At 37.3% G+C, this 26,977-nt stretch overlaps 1 long non-coding RNA gene and 1 pseudogene across 2 annotated transcripts in view; both read left to right on the forward strand.

Annotated features, from left to right (window-relative positions):
• The window catches only part of LOC309652666, an 857,026-nt gene that overhangs the window by 415,768 nt on the left and 414,281 nt on the right, over nucleotides 1-26,977 (forward strand). The gene's annotated exons all lie outside the window — the stretch shown is intronic.
• LOC309652561 (melanoma-associated antigen B16 pseudogene) overlaps nucleotides 1-26,977 on the forward strand; it is a 392,313-nt pseudogene that overhangs the window by 202,206 nt on the left and 163,130 nt on the right. Inside the window, exons 4-5 of the transcript XR_014268752.1 lie at nucleotides 8,751-8,819; nucleotides 12,067-12,109. The product of XR_014268752.1 is annotated as a melanoma-associated antigen B16 pseudogene (transcript). The remainder of the gene's footprint in view (nucleotides 1-8,750; nucleotides 8,820-12,066; nucleotides 12,110-26,977) is intronic.

The following is a 26,977-nucleotide window of genomic DNA, read 5'->3' on the forward strand; positions in this document are numbered from 1 at the left end:
GATTGTGGTGATGTTTTCACACATCGATGTCAAAACTTAGCAAATTGTACAGTTTAAATATATGCAGTCTGTGGTATGTCAGCTATACTTTAATAAAGCTGCTTAAAAATAACATTAAAGAATTAAACCAATACCACAATTTGGAGGAGGTTGGCTAGCAAAAATTGGCAATGCATAGACTTCTGAAAATGCAAGTGATTCAACAAAAACTATGCATCTAGGAGCTGACTCTAATTTTCTGCCCCCAGGAAATAGAAATGATAATTAGCCCAATTAGTCTTATCAGGTAATTAGACATATGGGCTCCTCATTGCCAATTAATTCATTTGAGAAGTGAACTACAAAGACACTCTTATGATTTGAAACTTGCCGTATAAAAGATTTTCATTTACTGCAAACATGGATTTTAGCAGGAACAAAGTAATGCTTGTATTTGGAATAATGATAGAATCTAAGAAGATGAGACCATGCAGAAAAAAGAAACAACTGCATATTAAAATTGTCATATTCAATAATGAAATAGTGTTTCCTAAATGGAAATTCTCTGGGAAGAACAGTGTGAAATGAGAAAAAGTAGGCTTTTGCCTAAGTGTAAGGATTTGGAGGAAAAAAAGAGGAGAAAGAACAAAATATATGCATAAGTTAGAATTTTAGATTTTTTTTAATACTAGAGTTACCCAGAAGAAATATGTATTTTGGTGTTTGAGTTATTGACAAAGATAAATGTACTTGTACCATACTAAAAGTTTGTCTAACCTAGAAACAGTCAATTAGAAAGTTTTCTAATGCGTAACCAATTATATCAAGTCCTAAAGATACATTAACCCAATAGAAAAAACTAGCTAAAGTTTCAAATTGCTTCATGGGATTGACTAAATGTACCTATGCTATTTCAATCTTACTAGTATGAAAAAGCTTACACTAAATATACTTTCTTTACATATTCAAATACTTGCTCAAAATGGACACTTCTACCATAAGGAGTTAATATGATACACTTGTCTCTCAATTATGATCACAGAGCAATTGTTCCAATTAACTGAACTGACCACAAATTGATCCCCCCAAATTAAGTTAGGCACAAACAAGAATTTGTCTATAAAATTTCCAGGAGTTTTATATGAATTCTTACAGCATATAATCTATAATTGATATGGAAGACAGAATTGAAAGATAAGTGCAAAATTGCCATAAATTAGAGATAAAAGTTGTATTCCTTTTCCTTTTTTACAAGTGAGAAGCTCTTAAGGTATTTGAGCTGTGCTCCCCTTTGCTTATAAACTCTATCCCTGTTCAAACTGAATTGATCAGTATTCCCTCTTCATGTAAAGAAAGACCAGCAAAGCACAGGAAGAACAGAACAATGCAAAGACATGAAACTCAGTGAGGGCTCTAAGCAAGTGTTCACAACAATATTTATTGTTTTATCCAAATGAAAGAATTCTCCTATGTATCCCTTAAAAGGGGCATATTGCTTGTACATATAGTAAAAATCTGCTTTCTCTGAGGCATATGAATACTTCTCAGTTCTCCTTTATATATTTCCCTTCTAGAAAATGAGTCACTAGTATTTAGATTTTTTTAAAAAAAACCATATCATTAAGGAAAGGTTAATACAAAATACAAACATGAACATGTTACAGTCTTTGAGAGCAAAGACCTTACAAATACAAGCGGGACCAAAACCAATTATAATAAAGCATAAAATCCTAGGTGCACACTTGGTAGAGCATTAGCACTAAAGAGGGAATAATCAACTGTCTGGAGAGGGGCATGAGTGGATAGGAAAGGCAAATGTACTATTTAACCAGAGTCTTGAAGGATGAGTCAGAGATAATCAGGACATAGGTGGTGGGTATGGGTAGGGCCAGGGAGGGAGGAGGGATTGTCAGCGACCTGAGAGACAAAAGGAAAGGTCCAGAGGTGCATGATGGATGCTCAATAAATACTGCATGGGTGAGGAATGTGTGAATGGCTAATAATAAACTATATTTTAATACCATTTTAGTGCTTCTAAAATGTGTTTGCATAATTACTCCATTTACTCTTCACAATACTCGTGTTATCAATAAAAATGCAGGGCTTGTAGGTCATATTTTACAGAGCATGAATTTGAGGTGCTAAGAGGTGGAAATGACCTCTTCATTGTTACAGGAGTGATGCAACTAAAATGTAGCCCAGGCCCCATAACCGTGCCATTGTCACTTCAATGATGGCAGAACATCAGTAATGATGTCCATCAGAAGCTGCAATGGGAAAGAAGTGGTCCCCTGACTCCTCGGTCCCTGTACTAGTGCTTCTACTTCCACTTCAGCTCTTAGTTAAGATACAAAATTGTGAACGCTTTGTTTGGAATGCCCTTCATTGTTAAGATTCCTGACATCACACCCAGCCACCTGAGAGGTCCAAGTAATTTGTTTAGACATTTTAACTTTGTGAGACTCCTCTTGGCCCCATCTGTGTGCCGAGTTGCTGCCACGAAGCCAACAAGCTGTAATCTTAAACCAGACTCCAATACTGAAATCTGATGTGATGAAATAGGTTACTACCTTTTCACAAACTGATAATGCACAACGTGCATACCCTACTGGCAGAGGTTAACATCAGTGTTTGCCTTCTGGGTGAGAACAATCTGCTTTGTTCTCTAATAGGTACCACTTTCTTTCCACTGGATAGTGGCACTGTTGCCCATTGTTGAACTTAAATCTCGCAGATATCTCCAGTGATTATGGTATTAACATCAGCAATAGCTGGCAACAAAGCCAACATCTGGGAGTTTGTTTGCAGAAAGGGAGCAGCCCACCTCAGGAAAGGAAGGCAGAGTAATTCATTGTACAGGTCAAAATTCTCATCAAAGAAGGATGTCATATAATAAGAAATGAATGAAACCTGGGGTGACATCATTAATCAGAGGAGTTATCAGATTGCCTTCCCAAATCCTCATGATCAGCCCTTCCAGAAAAATACATATATCATACAGGAAACACTGATAAAAATGCTGCATGACCCTTATCTCAATGTGTTTGGGATATAACATGAAGCCAGAAAATGTGAAAGTTAACCCAGAAGTCATTGCAAGTGAAGTGGGAGAAGACTCCGCTTAGGCTAATAAGTAGAATGGCAAAATGATCCATGTGACAATGACACAGAAAGGACTAACTTTAGGGGGGAGGATTGATGATAGGATTACTTTGAAATATCTCTACTTCTCTTATACAAATCAATGCTTGTAGCTTCATAAAGTGTTTTACTTAACCTGAATGTATGATTCAAAAATCATACTTTTCTTTTTAGTTTTTCTGATCTGTTATAATAATGGCATTTATGCCATACCAATTCCATGCTCCATTGAATCTATGGAATATGGAACTTCTCTGCAGAGGCGTGCTCATCAAAAAGAACAGGTCACTAGCCTTCTAGGACTGAAAGCATTTCCAGACCCATACAAAGCAATTTTAAAGGAAATATCACCTTTTAAATTGGCTAATGTAGAACCAAGGAGTTATTTTTGATGGAAAGGGCTTTCACAATGCTCTGCAAATTTCACTGTGTCAGCAACCACAATCATTTATCTGCAGAAGACTGGATCTAATTAATTTGAAGCTGATGATGATGACAGTAATATTGGCAATGAAGTAATGAGTCTTGGCCTTGTCTTTGAAATGAGAAAAGTTAAGACAATGACAATTCATTCACTCAGTTATCAAACATTTACCTTTTTTGGGTCCTGAGGTCAAAAAGAAATAAAGTATGTCCCACTCTAGCAAGAGCAGAGCAGGATTGAGAAAAATGAGCACCCTGTAGACTTCAAATATTAACATCATTTCATTAGAAATGGGTCAAGCCAAATTTTTGGCTGCAAGCTTTTATTCTCATATTTATTTAAAGTTTTTAAAATGAGAGATTTAATACTGCATGCATACATTTTTATTTATTTGGAATTCTCTCTTATTCCTGACACAACTGGATGGCATTAGTTATTTTCACCAAGGATAAAATCATCTTACATGGAGGTAGTTGCAAAGTCTTGAACAAAGTATGCTTAAAACTTTTTTTTTCCTGATTTTCCATTTGGCAATATATTTCTAAGTTTTACATAGGTTTTCTGATATCTGATTCTCCGTTTTTATTTCTATTTTTCAGTTTTCTGAACTAGACACCTTAAAAACACATTAAAATACTTTGAATAAGGTAAGAAAATAAATCATTCATTCCCCCCCCAAAAAAAGAATTTTAATTTTGCATTACTTGATTTCAGAATTTCAGTGGCTGCAGCTATTGAGTGCACTCAACTAGTAGCTGACTAATATCAGGGATGGTAAAATGTCATGAAGCTATACCATGAAGTCACATGTGAATGACACTAAATATAAGAATTACAAACTGACAAAGGTTTCTCTTCCCTCTCTCCCTCCCTTCCTTCTTTTTTCCTTCCTTCCTTCCTTTCTTCCTTTTCTCTCTCCCTACCATTTTCCCACCTCCCTCCTTACTTTTTTCACTTCTTTCTTTCATCTTTTCATTTGTAATTTCCACTCTGGACTGCAGTATACTGTTTATATCCCAGCATTTGTGCAAGTAGTTTTGGGCAAGCCTGAATTAAGTAAGCAAGCCAATTCTGTTTTTTACAGTAGTATTTTATCATGCCCTCATACCTTGGCACTCTCCAGAAGTATGTTTGGATGGACCATTCCTTGATCAAATTCTGAGCAGTGAGAAGCTACATAAATAAAAGACTAACTATAGTGCAGCATGCTAGTGCTCTGAGGGAGCTGTGTGCAACATGCTATGAGATGATAGGAAAGAAGACAATTGATCCTGAGGGAATTTGGGAAACTTCCTGTAAGAGGTAACATTTGATCTTGCATGGAACAGTAAATAGGAATTTGCCAAACAAGATGGGAGGCAGGGTTTTCCATACAGAAGGGAGTAGGGAGAACTGTGGTTAATCCAGTCAGCATCAGCAAAACAAATTAGTTGATTATTTTTCTGAAACCTTATTCTTAATAATGTATAGCTATAGCCAGAGTCTAATCTTAGTCCCTGATGGGGTTAAGTGAGACATACAAAAGTTCATGTTGAGACCACATTCAAAGAATGCTATACTTAGTCTCAAGACAAGAAAGTGCTGTTGACCATCTCATAACGGTGTTCACATGGTGCTGTCAATGCCAGGGTAGCCTGGATTGCCCTCCAGGTGAACGAAGGAGATCCTGGAAATGCCAGTGGGTCATGATGGCAAGATACTGGGGAAACATTCTGAAAATTGGCATTCATAGATGTATGTACTCTGTGAGATTTCTCAGAAATCTGAAACTGCTTTATCTCTGTCATAATATCAAATGGTTTGTGCTAGGTATTATTTGAGACACTTATTCAAATCTTTTGTTACACTTCCAATAATATTGATGGAAACCCACAACTATATGTGTATTTTCTTTTAGGAGCAAGGGAGGGTATTCTTCATATCTATATCAGATGTTTTCTTTCACCCAGACTATTGGTATTTATGTCTAAATATTTTACATGCCTCCCAGGTTGCATTCATTATGAGTTAATTTTTTGTATAAACGCATTTTATATACTATTGGTCACCTACTTTTTATGTCTTTGTAAATATAGACTGTAATTCTATTCACAGAACAGGCATGTAGGTACATAAAATTGAGGGAAAAAAGTGTTATTTATTGCTGTATTTCCTTTACACTATTGACATGGAAATTGAAAATCATTAACTCAGGAGTAAAGTGATCTAAAACCATGTGAATGAAATGCGATCCAAATGTTTTAAAGTTCTATAATTTTATAGCTGAATGTCATCTTAGAAATGCTTTACTTCAGTCTCCTAATATTGAATATAGGAAAGTGAACTTAAATAATGCTATAACTTCCTCCAGATTCCTCAGTTATTGTAAAAATCTTGTGATTAGAATATCAGTTTCCTGACTCCCAGCCTCATATTTCTTCCCCAGGTCTATTGTCAGGACCCCTATATAAGTTTCTTTTTAAAATATAATCATAAAATGGAAGTTCAGAAGGGCCCTCAAAAATCACTTAGTACTCCTGTTCTTCCAATGGATAGAACTCATTTTCTGCATAGACTTTAAGCTATTAACTTCTAAAGACATAAATTAGAGTATAATTCAAATGTCATCCCCAAATTGTCATCTTTCTCCTTAAATAAATGAGTTACATTCTTAAATGGAATATTATTACATCTTGACACAAACATTACTCTGATATTATATTAAAATTCAATTAAAATGGGGTATAATGTACAGAAATGATATAGTGAAGTTTGTCAGCAACATAGTGATTCTAAAGTAAAGGAACCTCATTACTAACCTGGAAAGAGCAGTATCATTAAAGAATGCTTATAAATCGTCTCAATCGCCAAGGATTCATGTAATCCAAGCAAGTCATATGTGGTATGTTTTTCCCTTGGGAATTTTGCTGTGGAAAAGCAGCCTAGATATAGCCCTGCAAAAAAAGAAGCAAACTACTCAAAGATGTGGTGCCATCAGTTCCCTACAGTTCGTAAGTCAACTCACAAAAGCACTGGGAACAATTTCATCTATAAAATCAGACATTCAGCAGATAATCCAGAAGTCTGCTAGAGCTGAATTTGGTCGAATGCACATAGGTGGCATTGCTATGTTATTCAACAAGTATCTACTGAGACCATAATCTGTGGGGAGCACTGTACAATGAGTGCACTTTTGCAAGCTGGGTTTCTGTCTCCATTGGGCTTCATGCTGTCTTGGGCCACTCTCCGCTACATCTCAGAGGAAGGACTTCGGAGGCAGGGTGTCTGGGTTCCAATCCCTGCTCTGGCACGTGCTAGCCAAGCAACTCCTCTCTAATCCTCAGTGTCCTTACCTATAAAAGGGAATGAAGAATACCTATCTCATAAGGTTTAGGGAAGATGAAATAAGATAATACTCTGTATACCTAGAATATAATGTGGAATTAGACATATTTAAGCACCAAACATTGTGATTCACTTTGGCTAAAATAAAACCATAAACTAGATATTTTAACAATACTTAATGAGAAACCTTTAGGAGGGATAACTGTTTTTGACACAAGTGCTTTTGAGTATCCAGGATACAGGGCTCTTCACTAATCCTTATTGAAAAGATAATAGAGAAGGTTGAAAAATATTTACGGATCAATTACCATAAAAGAGCAAGGTATAAACAGCATTAGCCATGTACTGATTTAACTAAATCTATACATGTTCTTTATCCTGCCATTGTAAAATTGATTTGGGGGCAAGTTTGTTACAAATGGAAGAAATTCTCTAGTAACACTCTGTTTGCATTCTCAGAGTTTTATTTTTATCTTCAGTGCAATGTAATCCTTAACCTCAAGACTATAATTACTCAGGGCTTGTTGTACATGCTTTTTTATAGAAAATCTTATCTGTTAGAGTGTTTATTATAGGAAATTGAATTTACTCACCAACATTTAAAGTACACACTAGCCCTCTGATGTTTAGTTCAATGTCTATGCCCATCCTTGCTAAATGTTGTAATGCATCCACTATATTGTGGAATCGATTTACTTGTCCATCAGAAAGCTTTTTAATCTAAATTTTTTTCCTTTTGAAACTCTTTGTGAAAATAAATTTGTGACTCTTAACACATTCATCTCTAAACAAATACAGAGATTATTTCTTCTACAATGAACGATAAGTACAAAGCCAATGTTGATTCTGGCTAGTAAGATTAGTACTTTCATTACTTCTCTCTTCCACCTTTTGACAACTGCTCCAAGGCTGAAAGAATAATGAAAGTAGATTCATTTTGCTTTCTCTTAGGGGAAAACAAAGTTTAACACACCAGGGCTCAGAATTGAGTTAACTGTCCTGCTCCCACCTGGGCTTTTGTCTTAATCCTTGTTCCAACCTTCCCATAATAATTGCCTACAAATATTGAGGCCCCCCCTTAGAACTTGGGGCCGTATATACTCTCGCTATTTCCCTTACTAAGTACTGGTGTCCTGACCAGAAACCCAAGATTATGGCTGGTGTCCGGCACCTGCTGAGAGTTCTCCGAGTCCCAATATCTGCTGGTCTGTCTACATCTCTGAACAAGATCTTCTACAAGATTCCCTGGGCACTTGCCTGTCAAAGAATGAGAACCAAACACCAGTTTTAGTTATATTGTACCTCGACCACATCCCATAGTGAATAAAAGTAAACATAAAATTCTGCAGTTTGAATCATGGATCTGGTGTTGCTTTTCCCTTTGAGTGTAAGGATCATCCTAGGTAATGGCATCAAGACTGAGGCTGTCAGTTTAGTAGTTGGTTAGCCTTGGGAACAGAAAGGTAAAGAGAATCTCAATTGGTGAATTTGCTATTTCCTTTTATCCTCACTATCAGAAACCAGCCAGGGTTTAACTGGGACATGAATAAACTATAATTAAAGAGCAAACACAGCCTAACAAATATTAACAGCAAGACTATGACTTCAGTGTCGCATTTCAGCAAATGAAGGCTAAATGTTCAGAAATGTTCAGGCTAAGTGTTCAGAAAATGGTTTACTACAAAGAAACATCCTTCCCCATATGACTTAGATAAGACTCACAGGTGCTTCCTTTATTTACCTAAGACAAAGTCAGACACAGGCCTTCCAAATTCCTACTTTTTATCTCGTAAATGGTTAGCTGAACAGCTTCTTCCAACTGATCAATAGGAATCAAATGCTTGCTAATTAAACTTAGGTGAAGCATCTTTCCTTTTCCCAGGCTCCTGACATTTGACCCACCCCAGCCTGAGCCAGCACACAGCCCTCCTGAGAACAGAGTGGCCTCAAGGTAAAAATTTTCTGATGTAATATTTGTTATTTGTTCACACCACCATTTCAGCCCACTTCCTCAAAAGACCCCAACTCCTAATACCATCACCTTGGGGATTCGTTTTCAACATATGAATTTTGGAGGGACACAAACATTCAAGACCACAGCACCCCAGAGCTGCCAAATCAAAATCTGCAGTTTTACAAGATTGTCAGAGGATTCATGTGCCCATTCAAGTCTGATAAGCAATGTTATAGTATTATCATATTAATATTACATTCTCTATGATTGAACCGTGTATAAAAGTTCAACATTTCATTGAAGTGGGGAAACTGAAAGATAGTGGTTTGCATTTACTCAGAGTTAGCATATGAATTTAGGGCCATGATGTTCCTTTATCATCTCTTTAGTCATTACAGGCCATTGGCATCTTCTTGTATTGCCACAGTAGAGTATTGTGTCTGGGAGTGAAGAAAGGATTCTGGCCCAATCCGTGGTGAAACTGGGAAGATGTTGTCCAACCAACTGCTTCCTCTGTAGAAGAGGCTGACTCCCTGGCCAAGAATGTCTCCTGTCTAGTCAGGAGGAGCCAGAGAACACCAGAGGAAAGAAACCTTGGACCAAGCTGATTAGTCACATTTCAAAAAAGGCCACAAGTATACCCAAAGGACAGTTTTTAAAATGCCCAAGGACTCCTGGAGTCTACAGTTGTATAATTTTGAAATTTAGTCTTATCAGTTCATTCTCACTTCCAGGGCAGAATCCTATCTGAATAGACCATTTTCTATCAACACCATAATTTCATTCTATTCTTTTTTTTTTTAAACTGTATTTTCATTGCAGAGACTAACATTGAGGGTGCAATTACTACACCTCAGATGCTATAGACATAGTATCCTATTGGATCTTCACAGTAAATGAGGTATCGCTGAAGCATTATTACTCCTTTTTACAGATGAGGAAATTGAGACTCAGAAAAGTTAATTTGCAGGCTTCCCTGGTGGTGCAGTGGTTAAGAATCCCCCTGCCAATGCAGGGGACACGGGTTTGATCCCTGGTCCGGGAAGATCCCACATGCCGCGGAGCAACTAAGCCCGTGTGCCACAACTACTGAGCATGAGCTCTAGAGCCCGTGAGCCACAGCTACTGAGCCTGTGCGCCACAACTACTGAAGCCCACGTGCCTAGAGCCTGTGCTCCACAACAAGAGAAGCCACCTCAATAAGAAACCCATGCACCGCAACGAAGAGTAGCCCCCGCTTGCCACAACTAGAGAAAGCCTGCATGCAGCAATGAAGACCCAACACAGCCAAAAATAAATAAATTAAATTTAAAAAAAGAAAAGTTAATTTGCAAGACATTCTAGAGCTAGCAGGCAGTAGAGCAGGAACACAAATTATTACAATTTATTATATCTGACTCAAAAAATCCTACTGTGTCCATTATACCACAATGCTTTTTTCCACATACCTAAATATGTCCTCATCTCCACTTTACACAAAACATTTAATTTTCATTTTTTTTCTTCTCCATATACACATAAATAATACTAGTTTAAAGTCATGTTACTTAACCATTTTATAAAGCAGATTCACATATTTTGTTTCATTAGTACTTCTCAACACACAAATGGAATGGGCACAAATGGTACTATTTACTCCATTTTAAAGATGAGCTATTTGAAATTCAGATAGGTTAAAGAATTTTTGTAAATTGAGACAGGTACGAAAATGGTAATGCTCAGATCTGAACCTAAAACTTCAGGTTCCAAATCCATGACCCTCAAAAATATATCACACTGACTCAATCAATTCTGTCTCTTTGGATATTGTGGTGTCTAAGGAAAGCATCATAATTTAGTAAAGAAATATTTCATTGTTACAAAATACATACTGGGGAGGGAGACAACAGAAAAATATGTATGTTATATTCAGCCAACAATGGGATGAGAGTTAAACTAGCATATCCAAAAAATATTTGAAATAAAATCTAAGGTTATTATTTTTTACCTTCTCTGATTTTATTACTATATTACTATATTGCATATAGAAAACAGAAAACATACATGCACACTGTAATAAATGATCAAAATGTAAACATCTGGTCAAGAACTACAAAGTGCCAGAACATTAAGACTACATGTACACCTCTCCAGAACAAAAAGAAAAAAGATTCCAGATGGAAGGTCCAAGGTGAAAGAAGGGAGTAAGAGCAAAAAATAGTTAAGTACATAGGCAGATGCACACTGACTGTGCTAAAATATTAATAATGTCTAGTGGATTTATATATAGAATTAAATGCATGGCAATAATAATAAGTTGGGAAGGGATAAATTAAAGTACATTAAACTCCTTGTATCACTTGGGAAGAAAGTGAAAGTATTAATTGTCCTTATTTTTAAATCAACTTTATTGTGAAATGTAATGCAATTATAGAAAAATCCATAAAACACAAATGCATAGTTTAATAGAAAATTGAAAAGTGAATACTTGTATAACCGTCCCATTTCCCTACCAATCACAACCAACAGTGTAAAGCTTATTCTGTGTAGTGTAAGCACCTGACAATGAGCTTTCTTGATTGTGATATATGTGCCTGACATTAAGCTTTCGATTGTTGAGGCATCCACTTTAAAGACATCCGTCTCGAATAAACACATTGCCAGCTACACAACTAGGTGAAGAGCCAGGCTGCCCCAGTTCCCCTTTTTATTTATTTTTTATAAATTTATTTATTTATTTTTGGCTGTGTTGGGTCTTCGTTGCTGCGCGGGCTTTCTCTAGTTGCATCAAGCGGGGGCTACTCTCCCTTGCAGTGCGCGGGCTTCTCATTGCAGTGGCTTCTCGTTGCGGAGCACGGGCTCTAGGCACGCAGGCGCAGTAGCTGTGGCGCGTGGGCTCTAGAGCGCAGGCTCAGTAGTTGTGGCGCACGGGCTTAGTTGCTCCGCGGCATGTGGGGTCTTCCCAGACCAGGGCCCGAACCCATGTCCCCTGTATTGGCAGGAGGATTCTTAACCCCTGTGCCACCAGGGAAGTCCCAAAGTTCCCCTTTTTAGAAAGCTCTGGTTGACCTTGTATTATTGACCAGCTTGACTGCTTGTTTTTCACTTCCTGCGCTTTAATTCCCACTCTTAGGTTTTAAATTTACCAATAAAGAGTGAACCTGTGAAACCCTGAGCACCCCACAGTAGATCCCAGTAAAGGCAGAACCCAGGACTGTGCGTGCTCACTTGCTTGTGCATGCTCACTCTGTCTCTCTACCCGCAGCTTCACTGTGTGGCCCAGGCATGCTGTGTACTCTCCAGGACCTGTGAGTAAATAAGCTTTGTTTTTTTCAAATTTCCCTTATGGCTGTTGCTGAGGTGCGTCTTGCAATCATAATAAGAACCACAAGGGCCAGTCCAGCCAGGACACTGGCCCTGGTTGGCGAAGTGTATGTGGGGCTCCCACAAGTAGTATGGGCCCTGATGAGTGCCCCAGGCATTTCTAGCCGATAACATCACTATGGACAGGCTGAGACCGATACAAAACATTCTGTGTGTTATGGTTGTCACTTGCTGCCTTTTTATTACTATAACAATTAAGTACATCAACTTTTCGGTGAATATTTGTAAATATTCTATGTGTTAATGAAAATAATGTGTATTGTGCTGTTGTTGGGTGAAGTGATTTACACACATTCATATACACACACATAACTATCAGGCTGTGTTTGTTAATAGTGTTCAAATCTTTTATATCCTGATTGATTTTTTTCTGTGATTGTTACCAAAGTAGGAGTATGCTAAAATCTTCCACACCTATGGGGTTTATCCATTTCTCCATTTCTCATTGTAATTTTGTATATTTTGCCTGTGTGTGTGTGTGTGTGTGTGTGTGTTGAGCTTATGCTGTTGTTTTATATTCCTGATGAAATGAGTCATTCAGCTTTTTGAATTCTCTATCTCTTGTAATGCTTTTTTGCCTTAGTAAATCTACATTAGGGCTATTTACGGCATATGTTAATTGATTTTTTTTTTTCTCTCTTCTCTCTGCTCAGTGCCAAGATAACTTTCCTGTATCCTCTGGGGATAAGTTAGTTCTGGTTTTCTCTAGTACTAAGGATGTAGCCCTTTTTGATCACAGACCCCCCTCCTTGGGCAGACCCTGAGTCTTGCCTTCTCTATTCCCCTCCTCCTTCCTTCTTTCCCTCATCCCTACTCAAGCCCGAGAATCTAACTTCCAAAATGAGGGAAGCACAAAGCGTCTCAGAGTTGAGGGGGCTGTGACGTGAGACCAATTGCTTTGCTCTCTGCTAAGCTTCCTGGGTTCTCACTTTATAGTACAACCTTGGCCTGGGATTTTTCCATGCTCTTACCTGCTCCTTGGTGTATTTAAAGTGATGTCTCATAAATTTTATCCGATGTTTTAAGTTATTTTTAGTGCAAGAGTTGATCTAAATAATTTAGCCCACCTTAACCAGAAATTAAAATTCAACAAATGTAGCATTTTAGCAAAAAACAAAAAAGTTAACTCCATTTCCAAAGAATTTTAGAACTCTAACAATATTCTTGATATCCAAAGTTTTTTGAGTGTAAGAGTTGAGCTGCTTGAGGAAAGAAAATGTTTATTGACTTCCAGAAGCTCTGCTTTGAACACCGAGAGGTGAGACCCAAAGTGCTGAACAATACTTTTGAAAGGACCCATAGCTATGAAAGAGTTGGTCTTTTCTACCCCTGGAATGCAGCTCAGTGGGAGAGAAGGGAGAACTGGGAGAGGAGTGAAAGAAAGTCATTGAAATACATTCTGCAGAAAGGGATGCTGCTAGGTAGAGCCGATTTATGATGAAATAAGATCAGACATGATTTATTGACCACTTCCCATTTGGAACTCCAGGAGTGCAACCTCACAGTAAAAATGGCCACAGGAAAGGTGTGATTATAAAGCAATTCTGTTGGTTTTTTTTTTAACATCTTTATTGGAGTATAATTGCTTTACAATGGTGTGTTAGTTTCTGCTATATAACAAAGTGAATCAGCTATACATATACATATATCCCCATATCTCCTCCCTGTCCCAAGTTGCTTGCATTGCCAAATTTCTTGCAGTATAGTTGGCTCTCTGAGAATGAGACAGATTTTGAATACCCAGAGATTCCTAGTGTCCCTGAGAGGAGACAGTTTGAGGAAGTCTCAGTGGATTTGAAGGGACTCAGCGTTTAGATAAGGAGGATGACATATCTTGCATAGATCTGGCATCAGAGAGCAGTCAACAAGATGGGATTGATGACAAAGTTAGAGGCATCTCAGCAGAGGCCATAGAAAGCAGAAAGTGGCTATGGACCAAACACAAACCCTAATGTGACAATATAAAATACTCCACCAACCACAGTATATGTAGCCCAGAGGAAAACAGATGGCAAAGATGAAAATCTGGCATTTCCTTCTTAAATAATACTGAGAAAAATCCAGAAATTGCTGAGTTTACCATAAATGTTCAATTTATGTATCATTTGCTCTGCAAATTGGAAAATAGTAAAATTTGGTACTTTACCTGGTTGCACAAGTTATATCTCTGTACACCAAATGTTATGATTGTGCTAATGTAGTAACCTAAGTGGGGGGCTGGTCTGAGAATCCAAAGATTTTTCATTTTTATAGAGGTGAGATTTACATGACATAAAATTAATCATGTTAAACTGAACGATATTAAGTGATATTTAATATATTCACAAAATTGTGCAACCACCATCTCCATTTAGTTCCAAAACATTTTAATCACCCCCAAAGGAAACTCTGTAGCCATTCAGCAGTTGCTTAGCATTCCTCTCTTTCGCCAGCCCCTGGCAAACACCAATCTTCTGTCTGTCTCTATGGATATACCTATTCTGAATTTTTCATGTAAACAGAATCATACAATATGTGACCTTTTGTGTCTGGCTTCTTTCATTTAGCATAATGCTTTTGAGGTTCATCTGTATTGTAGCATGTGTCAGTACTTCATTTCTTTTTACGGCTGAATAATATTCCATTGTATGTACATATGTTAATCCATTTATCCCTTGATATATATTTGGGCTGTTTCCACATTTGGTTATTGTGAGTACTGCTATGGACATGTAAATACATGCATTTGTTTGAGTATTTGCTTTCAATTCTCTTGGGTATATACATATCTAGGAGTGGAATTGTTGGGTATATGGTGGTTCTGTGTTTTACTTTTTTTTTTTTTAATGTTTTTGAAGAACTGTTTTCCATAATGGCTGAACCATTTTACGTTCTAACTAGCAATGCACAAGGATTCCAATTTCTCTTCATAGAGGCCAACACTTGTTATTTTCTGTCTTATTGATTACAGCCATCCTAGTGGGTGTGAAGTCACACCTCAGAGTTGTTTGATTTGCATTTCTGTAATGACTAAAAATGTTGAGCATCTTTTCATGTGCTTGTCCATTTGTATATCTTCTCTGGAGAAATGTCTATTCAAGACTTTCAGCCATTTTTAAAATTAGGTTATTTGACTTTTTGTTGTAAGAATTCTTTATATATTTTGGATACTAGATTCTTATCAGATATATAGTTTGCAAATATTCTCTTCCATTCTGTAGGTTGTCTTTCACTTTCTTGATAAGGTAAGTTTTTAATTTTGATGAAGTCTGACTTATCTATTTATTTTGTTGGTCATACATTTGGTATCTTATCCAAGAATACATCAGCAAATCCAAGGTCATGAAATTTATTCCTATATTTCCTTGTAATGACTTTATAATTTTAGCTTTTGCATTTAATTTTTTGTCTGTTTTGAGTTAATTTTTGTATGTGAGGTGAAGTAAGGGTCTAATTTCAATTTCATATATTGTTATTCAATTCTGCCCACAGCATTTGTTGAAAAGAATAATCTTTCTACTTTGGATAGTGTTACAGAGTGAATTGTATTCCCCCACAACCCATGGGTTTAAGCCCTAACCCCCCACCCCCCGTGATTGTATTTGGAGATAGGACTTCAAAGAGAGGTGAGGTTAAATGAGGTCATAAGTGTGAAGCCCTAATCCAATATGTCTGGTATCTACAAAGAAAAGGCTATGTGAGGGCACAGCAAGAAGGCAGCTATCTCCAAGCCAAGGATAATGGCCAATCCTGATGGAACCTTGATCTTGGACATCCATCCTCCAGAACTATGAGAAACAAATTTCTGTTTTTTAAGCCACTCAGTCTGTAATATTTTGTTATGGCAACCCTAGCAGACTAAGACAGATGGTCTTGGCATCATTATCAAAAATCAGTTGACTTTAGATATATAGGTTTATTTCTGGACTCTCAATTCTATTCCTTTGGTATTTATGCCAGTAGCACACTGTTAGAATTACTGTAGTTTTTCAGCTAGTTTTGAAATCAGGAAGTTTGAGTCCTCTTTGTTATTTTTTTCAAAATTGTTTCGGCTATTTGGAGCCCCATGCAATTCCATATGAGTTTGAGGGTTGGCTTTTCCATTTCTGCAAAAAAAAAAATGAATGGAATTTTTATAGTAAGGACATTGAATTTGTAGATTACTTTGGGTAGCTTTGCTATTAAGTCTTCCAAACCATGAACATAGGATATCTTTCCATTTCTTTAGGTCTTCATTAATTTCTTTGGATCTAATTGATGAATTGATCCATTTGTCACAATATAAAATCTTCTTTGTCCCCTATCGTAGTATTTTGTCTAATATTAGTATAGCCAGTCCAACTCCCTTTTGGTTACTATTTATATGTAACATCTTTTTCCATCCTTTCAATTTCATTGTGTCTTTGGATCCAAAGTGAGTCTCTTGTAGAGAACATATAGTTGGATTATGGGTTTTTAAAAAATCTATTTTGCAAATCTCTGTTTATTGCTTTTGGAGTTCAACCCACATACATGTAATTATTGATGAGGAAGGATATACCTGTGCCATTTTGCTATTTTTTTCTGGATTTCTTATTCCCTTTTCCCCTCATTTCCTTCATCTCTGCCTTCTTTTATGTTTAATTTTTGAAGTGTACCGCTTTGGTTCTTTTCTCATTTCCTTTTGTGTATATTTGTAAAATATTTTCTTAGTGGTTACCATAGGAGCTTCAATTAACATGCTAAATTGAAAACCGTCTAGTTTGAATTAATACCAACTTAGCTTCAATAGCATGCACAAACTCTGCTCCTACACAGCTCCTCCCACCTTTGTTATTGTTGTCACAAATTACATCTCTATGCATTGTGTGCACATTAATATAGATGTATAATTATTGTTTTATATATTTGCATTTAAAATTATGTAGGAAAGAAAAAAGAGGAGTTACAAACAAAAAATTCACTTATACTGTATGAGCTGTTTTGCATAAAATAGTCACTGCTTGGGGGTACTATATTCTGGACAGAAACTTAATTAACATATTCATCAGAATAGAAATATCTGATAATAAATAAATAATTTTTCTTTAATCAGGAAAGCAGAATTGTCCTAGGTAGAGTGTAGTCACTAACCACAAAAGGGCTAATATGTCTTTATCTTTTTGCCTGAACTAAAATTAGATTTTGAGCTTCCATTTCAGCTCAGTAGTGAAAACTGTATTCTTTTAAATTGAAGGTAAATTCTGGATTGAAACTCAACTTCCTTTAGGGTAGCACTCTCCTAGTTCAGGAAATTCCTGTTTCTCCTTTCCTTCTCTTTGCCCTGGAGGTGATCTGTGTTCCAAGGGGATTTATAAATAAGGTGGCGCTTGGGGAATATATGTCATTTATTATGTATAACTTAGCAGTGGAGCCAACTAAACACTGACTTCGGCTGAAATGAATAAACTTAAGTGGTATTATTGGTTGACATCTATCAACTGCCTCTGTAACTCAGACGTCCATGCCCCTCTGCTCTGTGGTGCCCAGTTTATTACAGCTCAATATGTGTGTTCATTTTTCTTCATTTTGGGGTCTAACCAAGTTGCCAGTATACTTTCAGCCATTTTTATGTCCCTCTGAAAGGTGTAAGCCACTTTTGGATGCTCCTCCAACCACCACATTGAGAACATATACTCATAACTTAACTACTCTAAATTGAAGTGCCAAAGTAGCCATGGGACTTCTCCAGGGACCTTTCCCTAACCCCTCTTATGTTTGGGTCCCACTAACCCTAAGCCCTAGGAAACAGGCTGGGGACATTTAATCAGGTGGATAAGCCTTCCTCTGACTCATGTAATGCCAGTGACCCAATGGGTGAAGGATCTCAGATTATCAAGAAAATGGGAGAAAGAAAAGCCTTGGTTATTATCAAAATATTGTCCCCTGACACACCTGCAAACAAAACTTTGTGGCTAATTAGATGACTGGAATTGCAATAACATTTTACCAGGGTATCTATATTAGTGTATTTTCTTGTGAGAAAACTGAAGTTCTGATGTGTTAAATGACTTGCCTGAGAACCCAGTGATAATAGCAACTCCGGGTACAAAAATATGCAATATTTTTCTATTGTTGGAAGCTTCTAGAACTGGAGCAGGAGAAATGGAAAGGGACTTTTGGCTAGCTCAATACCAATGGTTCACAAACATGCATTAGAATTGATCACAGAGATTTTGAAAAATATACATGACTCTCCCACAGCAAGCATGCAGATTCAGCATGTCGGGGGTACGTTCCATAACCCTGTATTTAAAAATAGTCTCCTCAGATACTTTCTATGCTTTATAAAATAAACAAGCTCAAGAGCATGTGTAATGCACCTTCAATCTGCCTCAAATGTTGCCTTCCCTGGGCGTCCTTCCAGCAGCTCTTTCTGGGTCTCTTCCAGCTCCCGGAGACCAAATGGGAGGCAGCTAAGGCAAGAATCGTCTCTGATGTAGGCACAACTTGAGGCAGTGGTTTTAACACTGTTGTGTGCTTCAGGATCATCTAAGATGCTTGTTAAAAATGCACTTATCAGGTGCCACTCCCAAGTTGCCTGAACTGCTTTATGGACACGTGATAATGGGTAATTAATAAATGGGTATATGCTAGAGTTTGATTCAAAGCTGGCTTTTAGTATGACCTGGAAGTGAGGCTTTGGGGCTTCTTCAGCCGTTACCCACATCAGAACTGTGGCTGCTCTTGTTGTGTATCTACCAAAAGCAAACTAATAGCTGTGCGTGAACAAATCGGTTTAGGTTGTAGGGTTTATTTATTCAATCGCTTGTCTCTAATAGTTGAACCTTCCTTCCTTTGGAGGCTGCAAACAGTCTGTCTCCCGGTCTTGGCTTTGGAACATAGTCTGGCAGTGAGTAGGAAGTGAGCATTACTTGTCTGTTGGGGGATTTGGCAGGACGGCATGTAAAAACATTTCCCAGAGTATTTCTGAGCCTGCTCCTGGAAGCATGAACTGTCTTCCAAGCCTGCAAAATGAGCTGTGATGTTTGCTCAGTGGAGAGTTTGAAATCACTGAATTTGCTGATTGATAGATGCCTGCTTGGAGAATGGAGAATGCCTTCCAAGCATAATCTGTCTCACAATAATTCTCAGAAAACACAGATGGCAAGAAAGTTTGGGCCTCAAAAGCCCTGGCATCCCAGGGGTTTGTATAGAGTTTAATTACTTTGCAGGTAAATAAAACAGGGAACAGATGTATATCACCAGGTCCAGCAGTAGGGTGAATCTTGGTATCAGCCCAAACCATCTCTTCTTGGCTCCTTTTATGGATCCCTGTGAATACAGAGACAGGAGGCCAAAAATCTGTGTGGTGAGCTCCATAGCCTGTACTGCCAGATGAGGCAGGTGAGAACCATTAGGAGAAATGTCTGAGTCAGGATAACTATTGGGGCAGCCTCCTGAGGCCCAGCAATCTGTGTATCTCTGTGTATATGTTATGTGTATATTTTGTGTGTGTAAGTGTGTGTGTGTGTTCAGGAGTCTTAAGAACTATTTTTATTTAAGTTTGAAAGAATTTTTTAAATAAAATTTATTTTGGAATAATTTTACGTTGATTACAGAATGGTTCTGTATCCCCCATTTCCTAGATTCTCCTATTATTAACATCTTAAGAACTGTGATACACCTTCCAAAACTAAAAAAACCAACAGTGGCACATTATTTATAACTAAATTATGGACTTCATTTGGATTTCATTAGTTTTGCACAAATCGATTTTTATTTTTCTGTTCCGGGATCTAATCCAGAATACCACATTACATTTGTCATGTCTCCTTGGTCTTCTCTGGATGGTGACAATTACTCAGACTTTCCTTGCTTTCTGTTGAAGTGCCAAAGTAGCCATGGGACTACTTGACAGTTTTTTGGAGTACTGGTCAAGTACCTTGTCGAATGTCCCTCCTTTTGAGTTTATCTGATGTTTCCTCATGATTAGACTGGGTTATGGGATTTTGTAAAGAATACCACATAGGTGAAATGTCATTCTAATGACATTATATAGATGTGTGCATGCTATCAACATGACTTATCATTGGCGATTTTAACTTTGATCCCTGGACCCAATTTGCTATGCTAGGTTTCTCCATTGTAAAGTTACTCTACCTTGCATCCATACCCTTCTCTTTGGAATCAGGTCACTAAGTCCAGGCTACACTCAAGGGAAGTTAAGAGAATTTAGATGCACTTTCTGGGTCATACTGACATAAATTACTTGGAATTATTCTGTAAGGAAGATTTGTCTTCCTCCAATTAATTAATTAATTTAATTATTTATTTATTATATCAGTATAGACTCTGGTACACTTAATATATATGTTATAATATATATATGATTCTTTTTGAGTTAAATTTTGGATTTCTTTCATCAGTGTTTTGTAGTTTTTCACATATAGATCCTGTACGTATTTTATTAGATTTGTACCCAAGTACTTCATTTTGGGGGTACAATTATAAATGGCATTATCATTTTTTAATTTTAAATTCCAATTATGTTTTGCTGGTATATAGAAATACAATTTACTTATGTGTATTGACGTTGTATCATGTGACCTTGCTTAACTCACTTATTAGTTCTAGTTTTGTAGTAGATTCTTTGGGATTTTCTACATAGACAATCATGTTATCTGAGAATAAAGTTTTATTTCTTCCTTCCCAATCTGTATATCTGGTATTTCTTTTTCTTGCTTTACTAATCTAGACAGTACTTTTAATAAAATATTGAATAGCAGTGGTCAGAGAAGGCTTCCTTGCCTTATCTTAAGGTGAAGGCATTCAATCTCATACCTTCTGGTATAATGTTAGCTGTAGGGTTTTTTGTGGATACCTTCAATTAGACTAAGGAAACTCCCCTCTGTTACTAGTTTTTGAGCGTTTTTATCATGGATGAATGTGGAATTTTGTCAAATGATTTTCTGCACCTATTAATAGAATCATACTTTAAAATTTAGTGTTTTAACATGCTGAATTATATTAATTTTTTGTATGTTGAATTGGCCTTGAGTTCCTGTGATGAACCCCACTTAGTTGTGATGTATTTTCATTTTTATATGTTGCTGGATTCAATTTGCTAATATTTTTTTATGGATTTTTGCATCTTTGTTAATTAGAGATATTAGTATATAGCTATATTTAATTTTAATGCCTTTGGTTTGGGTATTAAGGTACTGATAGATTTATAAAATGAGCTTGGAAGTGTTATCTTGGTTTTTGGAAGAGGTTGTGTGGAAGTGATCTTACTTCTTCCTTAAACTTTGGTGATGATTCTATAGTGAAACCACTCAGACTGCAGGGTTTTTTGGGGGGAAGGGGAGGAGGGATTTTAAACTACACATTCGATTTCTTTAATAGATTTGGGACTCTTCAGGTTACCCATTTCTCCTTGAGTGATTTTTGGTAGTTCATGTCTTTCAGAGAATTGGTCTATTTCATCTAAGTTACTGACTTTAAGGGCATAGAGTTATTAATACTTTTATGCCAGTGGAATCAGTAATGTTTGCTTTTTCATTGCTGATATTGTTGATTTGTATCTTATCTCTTTTATTCTTGGTTATTCTGGCTAAATGGTTATTAATTTTGTTGATCTTTTCAAAGAACCAGATTTCGTTTTCATTGATTTTCTCTATTTTCTATTGATTTCTGCACTAACTGTACAATTTTCTTTCTTCTTATTACTTTAGATTTACTTTACTCTTCTTTCACTAGTTGCCTAAGGTAGAGCTTGCATTCTGTATTGAAAAGAGCCCTCTGATTCATGCTAAAATTTTAGAATGGTTGGATTCTGTGATTAAATCCCTGTTTTCCTGCTGGGCTGTCCTCTGAAGACTAATCTTCCTCCCAAATTTTATTCCACACCAATGTTTTTTAAGTACTCATAGATGATAGGATCTCCTTCTACTTGTACGGGGTACCCACATGCCCTCAATCTCATATGCACAGGATATTCCAGTGAAAAATGAATCAAACCATTACTGAATTACTTAGTTAATTGTTTTATAGACTCTGGTTTTCTAAAAAAATATCATCTGGATGCTTTCTTTTTTCTTAATTCTCCCCCTTTCTACCTCTACTTTTGAGATCTCTTTCCCTTTACATTTTTTTCCATCTACAGTCCGCATTCTTTGCTCCCTTACCATAGATACCTCACTCTTGTAACAGAAGGGAGTCTCAGTGCCCATTTCCTCCATCCCTGCAAGTCATGCCTTGAGTCTTGAAAAGGATATGACCTCAGACAGCTGCTGAATTTCAGTGATACTCTTCTTGGTATTGTTGCTCCTGGCTTTGCGGAGACAAGGGCTTCACACTTCTCTGTCTTAGTGTCTGTGACTCCTTGAGTGGAGGATGTGATTTGTTTAGCCACTCTCTTTTTGATGGACATCTTGATTCTCTATTCTTTTTCTTTTTTTGCCATTACAAATAATGCAGTAGTGAGCATCCTAGTACTTATATTTTTGTATATATGTGTATTTATTTATTTATTTATTTATATTTATGGCTGCGTTGGGTCTTTGTTGCTGCACACAGGCTTTCTCTAGTTGCGGTGAGAGGGGGCTACTCTTCATCGAGGTGCGCGGGTTTCTCATTGCGATGGCTTCTCTTGTTGTGGAGCATGGGCTCTAGGCACATGGGCTTCAGTAGTTGCAGCACACGGGCTCAGCAGTTGTGGCTCACGGTCTCTAGAGCACTGGCTTAGTAGTTTTGGCGCATGAGCTTAGTTGCTTCTCAGCATGTGGGATCTTCCGGGACCAGGGATCAAACCTGTGTCCCCTGCATTGGCAGGTGGATTCTTAACCACTGCACCACCAGGGAAGTCCCGTGTGAGTATTTTTAGAAGGATAATTGCTGGGCCAAAACATATGTGTGTTTAACATTTCAGTAGGTATTGCAAAAATTGCCTGTTAAAAATTGTCCTATTACACTCTTACAAGAGTATGTGGGAGTGCCCTTTTCCTTACAGCTTCACCAATAATTGATGACAATAAGCTATTACACTGTTGTAAATCTCATAGGTGAATAAAACTCTTGTTTCATTTTGAATTTCCCTGATAATCAATGAGGTTGAATATATTTCATATGGCAATCTATCATTTATATTTGCTTTTTGTGAATTTCATGTTTATAGTCTTGGTCATTTTTCTATTGAATTGTATGGCTTTTCCATTTAGTTTGTGAGTATTTACATATCACTCATTCTGGCTATCCATCCCTGTCTGCTGAATATGATAAAAAATACCATCTTACAGTCTTTTATCTTCAAACTTTATGAATTACTTTAGAATATAAAAGTCTATTTTAATAAGGCTTGTTCTGTCAATCTTTTTCTTTATGGCTTTTAGATATTGTGTTTTGCTTTAAAAATAAATATGTGCTTAATACATATATTCACATAAAGGTCCAATAAATAAAATAGAAGGTTACACATCAATTTGTTAATGGTGGTTACATCTAAGGAGAGAAATATAGGGGGAAACATGAAGAGAGACTTTTAAGTTTGCTTTGTGTCTGATTGTGATGCAATGCATAGATATTTTATAAAATACTGTATCTATGGATTAGTCGTATAACAAAAACCTTTAAAAGCTGGCTGAAAAAAATCAATTTTTCCTTTCCCATTTTCTTTATTCCCACTGTAATTATTTTTCCCTCATGACTCCATTGTAATTGGTCTTGCCAGTATTATTAATGATCTCCTAATTCTCAATGCAGTGGACACAGTTGTCATATTTCCTGACCTATTCTCCACTTGACACCAGAATCCATTCCCTTCTTGAATGTTAACTGACCTTGATTTCTTGGGGTACCATTTTATTCCAGTTCTTTTCCAGCTCCTCTAACCACTTTTGATTTTTTTACTGCTTATATCTGAAGAGCTGATTTCCCTCAGAATTCCTCAGACAACCCTGCGCTAATTGTTACTCTACAAACTCTCATTCAGTGACTTATGTCTACAATAATGTTATTAATAGCCACTTATACCTGGATGACTCTTAAATCTAAATCTCTATCACAGATATGGCTCCTGGGTCCTTGATATCCATAAATCCCACTGCCAAGCAGATAGGGCCCACCCCTAGATATAAGTGTGTTGAACTCAGCATGTCCAGACCTGAGTTGATTAGTTCCATCATAAGTCCATTATAAAACAATATACCTTATTCTCCTTGAGGATATCATCATCCAAGGAAGCTTGACCTCATTCTGTTCACCCTTTCTATTTTTTTTCTTTTTTTCACCCTTTCTATTTTATATCAAGTTCTAAATTCAATTTTCTTCTTTTTCATCCTTCACATCCATACTCTTCCCTCATTTGTGCTGATCTTTCCCTAATGGAAGCCCTGATCATTTCTCCCTTGGCCTCTTTACTTTCTAACTGCATCCACCTTATTTCACTTCAATTCTTTTCCATACTACTTCATCCTCCATAATATCTTGCTAAGATAAAAATCTAATCATATTACTTCCTTACTTAATATTTTCACTTATCCATCATTGCCTGCAAGAGAACTCAAACGGTGGCAAAATAGGCCATTTATGAATAGATTTTTACCTCATTTCTTACTCTATACCTCCTTTTTAAAAATTTTTATTTATTTATTTATTTATTTTTGGCTGTGTTGGGTCCTCGTTGCTGCGCGTGGGCCTTCTCCAGTTGTGGCAAGCTGGGGCTACTCCTCGTTGTGGTGCGCGGGCCTCTCATTGCGGTGGCCTCTCTTTTTTGCGGAGCACGGGCTCCAGGCACTTGGGCCTCAGCAGCTGTGACACACGGGCTCAGCAGCTGTGGCCCACGGGCTCTAGAGCGCAGGCTCAGTAGTTGTGGCACCCGGGCCCAGTTGCTCCGCGGCATGTGGGATCTTCCTGGACCAGCAATCGAACCCATGTCCCCTGCATTGGCAGGTGGATTCTCAACTACTGCACCACCAGGGAAGCCCTACCTCCTTTTGAATCCGAGAATCTAGCTTCTACTGACCTACTTAAAGTTCTACATGTTCCTCTCTTCCATATTTTGAACATTTTCTTTCTCAGCGGATCACCATTCCTTAGCTCTTCCATGGGTGAGATCTTACTCCTATTCCTGATCCAAATCAATAATTCTCTTATCTACAGTGTTTATACCCTACTGCCTCCAAACCTCAGACACAATTGAATTCTCTTCTTTGTAAGCAATGACTGTACTTAGAATACAACACTTCATTGTAATGATTTTATCAGTTATGCTACACTCTGAAAACTTGAGTGGAAGTATGTTGTCACATTTATCATGTTATTCTCAGCACAAAGCATGCCACTTGGCATATAGTGCTTAATAAATGCTTGCTGAACAGATGAAGAGATTGAATGTATCTTGTTTCTGTTTCAGTGGATATGTTGAGTGAAGCAGAAAATAATATATGAGTTTTATGTGTTGTTATGAGCTGAATTGTGCCCTGCTGAAATTATTGTGTTGAACCCCTAACCCCCCATACTATATGTGACTGTATTTGGTGATAGGCCCTTTAAAGAGATGATTACATTGAAATAAGGTCCTTAAGGTGGACCCTAATTCAGTCTGGCTGGTATTCTTACAAGAAGAGGAAATTTGGACACAGATACTAAGGATGCACACACACAGAGGAGTGATCATGTGAGGACACAGCAAGAAGATGGCCATTTGCAAGCCAAGGAGACGGGCCTCAGAAGGAACCAAATCTGTTGACACCTTGATCTTGGACTTCTAACCTCCAGAACTGTGAGAAAATAAATTTTTGTTGTTTAAGCCACCCAGTATATGATATTTTGTTATGGCAGCCCCAGCAAACTAATCGTAATAATAATAACAACAACAACACATTTTTGTCCCTTGTTGTATTCACTTCCTATGGCTACTGTAACAAATTGTCACACACTATGTAGTTTAAAAGAATAGAAATTTATTTTCTCACAGTTCTAGAGGGCAAAAGTTTAAAATCAGTATCCCTGGGCCAAAATCAAGGTGTCCACAGAGCCATGATCTCTCCAAAGGGTCTAGAAGAAAAACCATTTCTTGTTTCTTCCAGCTTCTGGCAGCTGTTGGAACTCTTTGGTCAATACTCCAGTCTCTGCTTCTGTGGTCACACTTGCCTACTTCTCTTCTGTTTGTAAAATCCCCCTCTGCCTTTCTCTATAAGGACTTTTAGGCCTGCCTAGATAATCCAGGATAATATACCTTTCTCAAGATTCTAAATTTAATCACGTCTGCAAAGTTCATTTTGCCATATGAAGTAACATGTGCAGGTTCCAGGATCTGATCTTGGTATTTTGCGGGGCCATTATTCAGCTAACTATGCTTGTCTTATTTCTCCTTTTCTTTCTTCCTCCCTCCACTATTTTATTATTTCCTTTCCTTCCCTTCCCTTTATATGTTCCCTCCCTCTATCCTTTTCCTCCCTTCATTTCTTTTTCAGCTTCCTTACCAACCTCCTTCCCTTCTGCCATCTTTCCCTTCTTCTGAAAATGACAAGGCAGAAGAGGCTGGAAGGGACTAAATGATATTTTTTACATTCCTCCACTAAGGTGATGACAGAGCTGTGACAAGGAGACCACCCAAGCCAGGTCTCTTTTTCAATACATTACATACACTCTCTCTAGTGTATGTAAAATCAAGGAGAGCCAAGCTGTCACCATGATATGAATGAAACTCCTGTTACTCTCTATGCATTGCTCTGAAATTATTACATCTTAAGAAATTAGTTGCATTTCACACCCTGCTGTATCTGAAGCATAGGAAATGCTTGATCACGATGGTCATTAAAAGGACATATAGGAGTGATAGGAAACAGGTT

Source organism: Balaenoptera physalus, assembly GCF_965194825.1.
Source record: "Balaenoptera physalus genome assembly, chromosome: X".
In the NCBI taxonomy this organism is placed as follows: Eukaryota; Metazoa; Chordata; class Mammalia; order Artiodactyla; family Balaenopteridae; genus Balaenoptera; species Balaenoptera physalus.